The sequence below is a fragment of the Gadus chalcogrammus genome, chromosome 17 (genome assembly GCF_026213295.1).
Source record: "Gadus chalcogrammus isolate NIFS_2021 chromosome 17, NIFS_Gcha_1.0, whole genome shotgun sequence".
In the NCBI taxonomy this organism is placed as follows: Eukaryota; Metazoa; Chordata; class Actinopteri; order Gadiformes; family Gadidae; genus Gadus; species Gadus chalcogrammus.
In genome coordinates, this window is record NC_079428.1 from 782,210 (window position 1) to 792,429 (window position 10,220).

General features: G+C 41.5%; 1 long non-coding RNA gene across 2 annotated transcripts; it reads left to right on the plus strand.

Annotated features, from left to right (window-relative positions):
- The first annotated feature begins 3,458 nt into the window (after positions 1–3,458).
- LOC130369988 (uncharacterized) lies at positions 3,459–8,438 on the plus strand. 2 transcript variants are annotated; one of them, XR_008892934.1, is made up of 5 exons: positions 3,459–3,549; positions 4,481–4,586; positions 5,066–5,156; positions 5,260–5,350; positions 6,401–8,438. It is a non-coding gene; the product is annotated as an uncharacterized LOC130369988 (long non-coding RNA). The 2 variants fall into 2 exon arrangements; XR_008892935.1 differs by lacking the exon at positions 5,260–5,350.
- Positions 8,439–10,220: the final 1,782 nt, after the last annotated feature.

Genomic DNA, 10,220 nt, shown 5'->3' on the forward strand with positions numbered 1-10,220 from the left:
CCGGTGTACCAGTCGCGGCTCGCCTATAGAGGGCGCTGGGGCGCCGCCCTCCCGCCGACCGGACATCTTTTCTTTTTTAAATATCCTATATATTTTTTTTAATAATCTTCTCATTTTGAGAATTAATCTATTTTAATTGCATTCGAATAATGCATTTACTTTAGAATATCTTTAGAATCCCCCTTCATTAAATCTTCATTGACTTAGGCCTACATGTTCAACGTTCATTTTGGTGATGTCTTCCGTGGGGCGCAGTTCGCTCAGCCCCACATGCCTGAATTATTAGCCAATGGTTCCCCCGTTGCTAGGCAGAATAGTACATCATTTCGCCAATCAGCGTCGTCGAATTGTATGGCTTTGGGGCGCTCAAGACCGCGCATTTGCCATTACCTCAGAGATCAGCAAGATGGCGACTTTGAGTACTGCTACCACCTATGGCTACCACTGTTTCCCTGTGAGTTCAGCTAGCCCCATTCAGTTGAGTCTTTGCTTATGAATCCCTTCGAAAGAAGAACATTTGCAGAAAAATTGCAAGTAAAAGAAAAAGCCAGAAGTGAACATAACCCAACAAGCAAGAGAAAAGGATAGAGCCTACAAGAGAAGTTTTTCCAGAGTTTGGTTCAGGCTTGGCTAACTAGCTGTGGGTATGCCAATGCAATTTTTTGCTTTCCTTGTATACTTTTTAAAATAAGTGCGTGTGATAGGTAGTTCGTGGACACAGACAGGGTTGACAGACCTGAAACATCTGTCAGAACGGATAAAAAAACACAAGCGAGCAAGAGTGCATATGAACAACTGTGTGAAGCTAGCCATGCTAGAGGTAAGCAACTTCTATTTATTCCACTAGCCTATATGTATTTCCCTTGAGATGGACACTGGTTGCAGACCCTCACAACCTCCCCCCACCCCTTTCAAGTGTACTGTATATAGTTCTCTGCAAACCTATGGTGGGACCAGGCCTTCATTGTGCATATTGTATATAGTCCTCTGCAAACCTATTCAGTGTACAGGTTTTAAAGATTTGCGTTTCCATTTGCGTGTCCACACCGCAGTAACTCTTCTGCGTTCCTCAGCTTATTTGAACCTCAATTTGAGTTTGAATATGTCGGTTAGAAATGTCAGTTGGAAAATACCAGTTATTAAAATGAATGCGTTTGCTTCGTTTACAGCCTTAATCACTTCATAGTGATGATAAGATGACGGATATATATTCCACTACGCCAACAATTGAATTAGAAGTTAATCAGTCATCGAGACGTCATAACCGAACCAGTTGAGACGTTCATTTGTTGTTTTTAGTTAGAAGATACATTATGCCAGATGACTTAAAGTGTGATCATATCTCAATATTAACAGTATTAATTGATATGTATTGCCGGTTTAACAATGCCGGCATGACTCCAAACACCTTCCCGTTAAGAAAAGTTGACCTGCCAGAGGCTTTAGCAAACGTTGTCCAAGTAGCAGTAATAATGAGAAAAGGAGTCTGAGCAGTGCTTTATTACAGACGCACGTTCATCATACGTGCTGACAGACAGCCCCACACTGTAATGCGGGGGCCTGGGTTTGACCCCAGGCTGACCCCCCTACTCCTTCTCCTTGCCACTCCATACATCACCCTAAAGTCTGGTTTAACATGGCTGCTCGTCGGCTTACCAGCTACTGGGATTAATATCTCTCCTGGTAACCGGGACCACATGCTCTCCTCGTAAAGATGACTGCGGATGACATCTCCTACAATATCAGGAGAGAAATCCCTGCGAAACTGCAACGATGTCCGTTTAACCCTTTACTGCCATCCACTACGGTTTTAATTGGTGGATGAAACTGAGCTCAAAAAATGCCAAGGCAGTTATAAACTTCTTTCGGAAAGCGGGCTCTTACTCAAAACATGTGAATGGTTTTAATAAACTTGACGTGAATAAGTTGAGTTTGTTATTTTTATTCACATTGTATGTATTGTTTTTTCTCTATTAATTTTAAACTCATTTATTGATTACTTCGTTTTTACAACGTCTCTATTCCCCCGGTGTCAAGCGCCTTTTTACAGTCAATGATATAAATACCGATGGCTAATAAATGATTATTATCTCGGTGTTCCCTAGCCTACCGCGCCATCCTGAAGCTAACAACTGTTTATCATCCCGGTGTTCCCCAGCCTACCGCGCCATCCTGAAGCAGCCACTGAAGAGCGTCCGGGAGATCCTGGTCAACCAGACCGCCCACATGCTGGCCTGCTACCGCAAGAACTGTGCCAGCCCCTCTGCCGCCAGCCAGGTCGGTGGACCACTGACTGCGCTCCCAAATACAAGAAACTGTGTCTCACGATTTAATGTGATGTCGGTGCAGCTCTTCCCAGGGGTCTGACACATGTCCCGCAAAAGGCTGTGCAGAGTTTTACTTCACTGCGTAGTCCAATTCAAGACGCTCTGGATCCAAAGACGGAGTGTTGTTAAGACTCAACATGTCGTTTAAATTTACAATTAAATTCAGGGTATTTTGCAGACGCTTTTATCAGAAGAGACAATGAGTACATTCGTCAGAAGAAAGGGAAACAACATATCGCTGTCGGTACATTTAAGATATTCATAGAAACAAGTGCCGAGCAGTAATATGTCGTTGCGTGTCGATAATATTTGTATTCATTGTTCCATTTCAATTTCGCTGGATTTGAGTTTGTTCTGTTAGCGTTGTATATATTTGGTAAAGTCTAGTTATTCATAAGTGCCTTCAGGTCATTCATCGATCGGCTTACTAGTGTCATACCGTACTGGACATACATATTTTCTACCCCAACGAGACCACTGTAACATTTTACGCAACACGACTTACAAATGTAATGTAAGGCCCAATCCCATTTCTACCCCTTAACCCTCCCCCTGTTTTGAAGGGGTAAGGGGAAGGGGAATGGGATTGGGCCTTAGGCCCAATCCCATTCCCATTCCCTGGGCCTAAATGTAATGACTTCTCTGGCTGGTCTAATGGACTCCTCTCCACCCCCCCCCCTCCCAGCTGATCCTGCCCGAGACCATGAAGGTGTTCCCGGTGTACATGAACAGCCTGATGAGGACGGCCCCCCCTGGTTGGCAGCACGGAGCTGTCCACGGACGACCGCGCCCACCAGCGGCTGGCCGTCATGGCCATGGGCGTGGAGGACACCCAGCTGCTGCTGTACCCCCGCCTCATCCCACTGGTGAGGGGGGGGGGGGGTTCACCGAGGGGCAGGGGCTGACTCTGACTCGGCTAGAAATGGTTTTGAATGGAACTCAGCGGAACTCAGCAGAACTCGGTAGATGATGGTTTTTCGATAAAATAGATTTCCGATCAATTGTAACGTTTCCGATCTTTCCGCAGCACAACATGGAGCTGGAGGGCGAGGCGGTGCCGTCGCCGCTGCGCTGCTCCGAGGACCGCCTGTCCGACGGCGGAGCCTTCCTGCTGGAGAACGGGCCACGCCCCTCTTCCTGTGGCTGGGCCAGGCCCGCCCCCCCCGAGCTCATCCAGGGGCTCTTCAACCTGCCCTCGCTCGCTCACCTGCAGCCCAACACGGTCAGCAACGCACGCAGGCTCCCCTCACCCTCAAGCTGACCACCTGTTTGGTGATCAGTCAATTCACCGCTGATCGGGTTCAGTGTTTCGGTGTACTTTGACGTTTAAGATGCCAGACTTTATAGATGGATATATCTTTTAATCGATAAAGTCTTTACATCTAATATAACAGAGTGATAAAAAAGAAAACACCATCTATCTATTATTTGTTACCATCTATCTACAGATAGATGGTAACAAATACTAACAATTATAAGATATCGTAATATTTTCCAAAAAAAAAAAGAAACCTACTGAAATACTTAATACTTACTTAATACTTCAGTATTATTTCCTCAATGAAGTCAATTTCAATTATACCTTAAGCTAGAAAAGGCAAAATACATGAGGCATTTTTTTAAACTTATTTGTTGAACGTCTATATACAACTTTACAGCAATAAATGTATCCAATTCTCTGACGAGAAACAAATCGGTGGCTGTTGCAGGCAATAAGCCGGTCCAAACATTTAATCTAGTAATGCGCACTAAGTACAGATGACCAGAGTCTTCCACAAGGCTACTGCTAAAGCTAGGCAGCTATTTATTAATCTTCTTTTTTGGGTATGGTCTCCTGTAGACAAGTTTGCCGGTGTTGCACCCGAATTCTGCTGCGACCCACCGAAAAGTGTGATCATTTTCTTCACATGCACGTGTGCGTTATAACTAAACGAGATCTCCCCCCACCGTGGTCTTTCTTTTCTTGATCCTAACATTAATTCTAAACAGCATTTTACGAAGTAGCCTGTAATAGGAAATGCTAATCAAAATGCTAATGTAAAATGCTAATCAAATCAAATGTATTTATTAAGCACCTTTAATAAAAAGGTAAGGGGGAGATTTTATGTTTATTTATGTTTTTTCGTGTCTGTCTATGCTTCAAACTCGTACAGATTGCAGAACATGTGCAACAGCGCCCCCTGTGGTCACACAGAATTCGGTGGGATCCCGGTGTACCGGGACACGGAGCTGTTCGCCTACGGTGGCTGTGGACCTGTGGTGAGTGCCTCACACCTGACCCCCCTAGATAGGTAAGATTGCACTCACCAAGGAAAGCTTAGGAACATACAAGTTCAGCACAGAACGTACATAGGTTACGGGTTGTCTACCCGGGTAATAACGAGCGCAGTAGGTCGGCTTCGTAACACCCACGTCTCCAGAGTTGATCACCGACAGCTCTAGCCACTGCGCTAAAGTTAAAAATAGAATTTATAATTCACATAGCATTGTTCACTTTTTTGGAATTGATTATTGTGAATTAAGTCATTCACAGTAATCACAGACAGTTATCCACACTCATCCATTCACCCACATGGGTTCGATTCCGGCCTAGGGCTAGGCCGGAATCGAACCTATGTCTCCGGAACAGCTAGGTAACAGCTCTACCACCTGCGCCACATAGGCACCAGCTAGTGTGAGGTTATAATTGACTTTACAGTTCACTTAAAATTGATTATTGTAAAATATTTTGATTCCAGGGAGCGCAATTTTGGTGTGAGTTCAACCCACGTGTCTCAAGAATAGTGTCATTGGTGGGGGCTTGGACCCAGGTCTGCTGTGCTTATGAAGGTCAGTCCTTAAAGACGTCTGTACACATACATCCTGCATTTGCTGATTAGGAAATCCTCCTATTCTGTACATTCTAACTTGAACTACGAGTAGAACTTCACAGACTGTGTGTCTCGGTGGCGCAATGGAGAGAGACGCTGTCTGATGATAATTCAACCTCATCTGAGATCTAGCAACCTGGGTTCAAGTCCTGGGTATGTCTAAAATATTTATTTTTTTACACTTTTACATAACAAGAGGTGCCTCGGCAGGTGAGCTGTTTCCTATCTGTTCTGGGGACATGGGTTTGTATCCTGCCATGGCAGTTAGTGGGAACAACTGTCTAGTGAAGGGATCCATACTCTCACACATTCATTTCGAATGACTGTCTGGGGGACTGGATGGCTGTGAATGAGTGCACTCACTCCCAGCCATCCAGTCCCCCAGACAGTCATTCCCACTCACCCATTCATTCTGAATTACCGTCTGGGCAAATTGATTATTGTGAATTAAGTCATTCACATCAATCAATTCACACAGACAGTTATTCGCACTCTTCCATTCACCATACATTCATTCCCACAAAACCTGCTGTGGCAGGATTCGAACCCGTGTCTCCAGAACAGATAGGTAACAGCTCTATCACCTGCGCCACAGAGACACCAGCTAGGAATTGGTGAGAGGTTATAATTGGCTTTACAATTCACGAGACTGGTTCAAAATAGCCAATATGTTTGATCTGAGTGTTGTTGGTGGGACTTGAACCCAGTTCTGCAGTGCTTACAATCGTCTCCCCTTATTAACAACAAGACACTCCACTTGACCACAGACATGCTAGTCATAACATTGGTCAAAGTCATATTTGACACGGTAGATTCACATGACATTGATTCCAACCATAAGTATAACTTCCGAACTTCTTATTCTGTGTCTCGGTGGTGGACCGGAGGTAGTCGATGCACACCTAATCTCAACCTAGATCTGGAGACATGGGTTCAAGTCATCATTGTCTCCTTGAAACCTCTGGGAGACAACTTTGAACAGTTTTAGCATTTTAGAACCTTTGACCAATAAGAGGTGTCTCGGCAGGTGAGCTGTTTCCTATCTGTTCTGGGGAATGAGTGCACTCATTCACAGCCATCCCCCAGATACAAGTATATGTAGATTACGATTGCTATTGTCATACATATTACCTGTCACATTGATATTAAATCCTGTACGGCGAATGAAAATATTTAGTGTAAAATAATAACTTTTCTGTACAGGGACTTCAACTGAAAAATCGACGCTTCCAACTTCATCAGACGAAACAGTAACGTCTGAACAATTGGCTTCTCGAACAACGGTTCAAACTACAACAGCAGAGCCATTGACTTCTGCATCCATAGTTCTGACTTAAACGGATGGAACAGTGACGTCATGATGACCAATAAAAAATGACAGCATCACCCCTTGTGATTTCTTAGAGAACTAATGACATTTTATCAATAATTTATTTTATAATTGATAAAACACAACAGTGTTACCCCTTATGTTTTTAAGATAAGAAAACACCAGTGTTTTCCCTTAAGTTTGAATTGATAGAAAACAAACGTTTTTTTACGAAGAATACAGTGTTACACCTTATGTTTTTTTTCACGACGACCAATAAAAACGACAGTGTTAGTCTTTTAGTTTTTTTTCATTACGCCCGATAAAAAAGAAGACAGCGTTACCCCTTATGTTTTTAAGCAAAAAAAACACCACTCTTGCCCCATCATTGGTTCGACCCGTGGTTCAATTCATCAGACTTATCCGTTTCACCGGTTCGTCAGGGCCCATGAGATTGGTCTCGATAATGTTGTGTCCTTTCCTCTGTTTCTACGGTTGTTGAATTCGGCGGAACAGCTTTACATCTGAATAGTAATATGAAAAAAGAAGGTCAGGTTATGCAAAGGACTACAATGACGAGCATCAAAACAGTCAGCACTATAACAACGCGTGTGAATGTTGTCACCAATTACAATTTTCCATCACAGTATGCTTGGTACCTTGCCAAGGAGGCACCGTTTGACTTCACTGTTGTAAGTAGGCATTACATTCAATGAAAAAAGAGCTGACGATTGAAAAGATACGTTTAAAATAAGAATTGGATTTTTGACATAAGGTTACAATATCGAAAAATTCATACTTGTATGCATATTTTATCATTGTCAATTCTCTGAATAACCCCTTACTTTAGAAAGACATGCCTGTCCTCAGAAAATGGTGGTGCACAGTACTGCTTGAGAACTTCCATCTGGATGGGGATGTTTTTGTTTATTTCAAATATGAATATATACCTCAACCCCAATATTAACAAAATATGTATAATTCCTACAATCATTTCTCTTTATTTATACAGGCACGGCAGAAGGTTCCCACACTTCATGGAGGAGGCCAAACAAATGGCGGCTGGACTACTTCCACCAGTCTCCAGACAGAGGCGAAAAAGAGAAGTGAATGACGTTTCCAGTGACAGAATACAAATAATATATAGTATAGGCTTAATATTGATTTGACTGTTTGATTTGGAGCTGATGGCAGTTCATGAAGAAGCTATATCTTTAGGCTTCTGTAGATTATTTGTTAAATAAATTGTGAGGAAACTGGTGTGGTTATTCTTCAATGTATATTTATATCAAATTATGATGATATACTTTACAAAAAAATACATTTAATTCTATTAGACAAATTACTTAATTCTAATGGTCAATTACTTAATGAGTAAAGTGTATAATAAACAATTCCATAAAATAATTGTCTACACCCTAAATCAGTTTATTCGTCTAAATAACGTTAAGAAATTGAGTTATAAAAAAAGCTTACTGACATGTCATAATATTGTTTTATTCTAATAAGTTTAAGAACGCAAAGAAAAAATCCTGAGGTATTTGTCTAAATAACGTTAAACCTTTTTTAAGCTCTAAAAATGGTTACTAACGAGTCGAAATATTTTTTTATTTCTATGTTTTGTTAATTCAAGCGATAAATATATTTATTTGTCTATAGAAAAAATTATCTGAGGTAACTTGCGTCCAGCCACAGTACTTCTGTCCCGCCTGGGTGGTGTTCTTTCATGCCAGGGTGTTCTCCGGGGCTGCAGTTGGATACTATTGGATTTCTGTGGCAAGGAAGGCGAAATCATAGGAGATGAACTTCGGTTGAGATCTTTGAACAGAAAACTATTCAAAAAATGAATATGCATAGATAAAACGAGTATAGCAACGTTAGACTTGCCTGCAAATCAAAATATATGCTGCAACTCAATACTTGCGTTTAAAGTTCTCGTCGGACTGTAAACAATGACACGCCGACGGATGAGGAATTCTAGCCCCGGAGATCCGGTGCCCCGGATATATCGTCCCCATAGGTAGGTCGTTGTCATAGCATACGTTTCGAGATTGGTGTTCCATGAAATGCTATTTATGCAATTAAATGAACCAAACAGCAAGTTAAGATTTTGACTTCGTTAATGGAATAATGTTACAACTTAAAAGGCATTCCCACACACGCTTTGTTTCACAGTCAGTCAACGCCTGCCCTCTGATGGACAAAACGAGAACTGCGGGCAGTATATTTTTGTGGCCAGATACATACGAGAAGAACTTCGTTAAACTCTAAAACATATCATACACATTTAAAGCCGAAATACAAACAGCAAACGCCGCTTTTTTAAGTATGATTTTATTCATATAATAAAGTTATAAATTAAAAACCATTCCCGAACGCCAATAATCACAGTCAGTCACACCCTGCCGTCTGGATGGACAAAACATGAACTGCACGCAGTCTATATATATTTTCTGTGCTTGGAAGGAAACGCAATATAGATTCGAGGTGAATTTCGGCTGGGCTCTATAAGCAGAAAACTGTATTCAAACGCATGTATAAATAAAACTAGTATAGCAACGTTACACTTGTCTGAAAATAAAATGCTCCAACTCTTAAAAATATTCCCAAACTTAAATATTCAGCGAAATGAAACTATGCAGTATATTTTTGGTGGCGAGGAAGGCGAATTCATACGAGTTGAACTTCGGTTGATATCTTTGAACAGAAACTATTCAAAAAAAAAATGCATAGATAAAACGAGTATAGCAACGTAGACTTGCCTGCAAATAAAGATATATGCTGCAACTCAATACTTGCGTTTAATGTTGCTCGTCGGACTGTAAACAATTACACGCCGAAGGATGAGGAATTCTAGCCCCGCATATCCGGCACTACCGGTGCCCCGGATATAATGTCCCCATAGGTAGGTCGTTGTCTATGGTTGTCATAGCATACGTTTCGAGATTGGTGTGAAGCAAACAGCAAGTTAAGATTTTGACTCCGTTAATGGAATAATGTTACAACTTAAAAGACATTCCCACACAACGCTTTGTTTCACAGTCAGTCAACGCCTGCCCTCTGATGGACAAAACGAGAACTGCGGGCAGTATATTTTTTGTGGCCAGATTACATACGAGAAGAACTTCGGTTAAACTCTAAAAACATATCACTACACATTAAAGCCGAAAATACAACAGCAACGCCGCTGTTTTTAAAGTATTGATTTTATTCATATAATAAAGTTATAAATTAAAAACATTCCCGAACGCCAATAATCACAGTCAGTCAACCCCTGCCGTCTGGTGGACAAAACATGAACTGCACGCAGTCTATATATATTTTCTGTGGCCAGGAACGCAAATAGATTCGAGGTGAATTTCGGCTGGGCTCTATAGCAGAAAACTGTATTCAAACGCATGTATAAATAAAACTAGTATAGCAACGTTACACTTGTCTGAAAATAAAATGCTCCAACTCTTAAAAATATTCCCACAAACTTCAATATTCAGTCGAAATGAAACTATGCAGTATATTTTTGGTGGCGAGGAAGGCGAATTCATACGAGTTGAACTTCGGTTGAGATCTTTGAACAGAAAACTATTCAAAAAAAAAAATGCATAGATAAAACGAGTATAGCAACGTTAGACTTGCCTGCAAATAAAGATATATGCTGCAACTCAATACTTGCGTTTAATGTTGCTCGTCGGACTGTAACAATTACACGCCGACGGA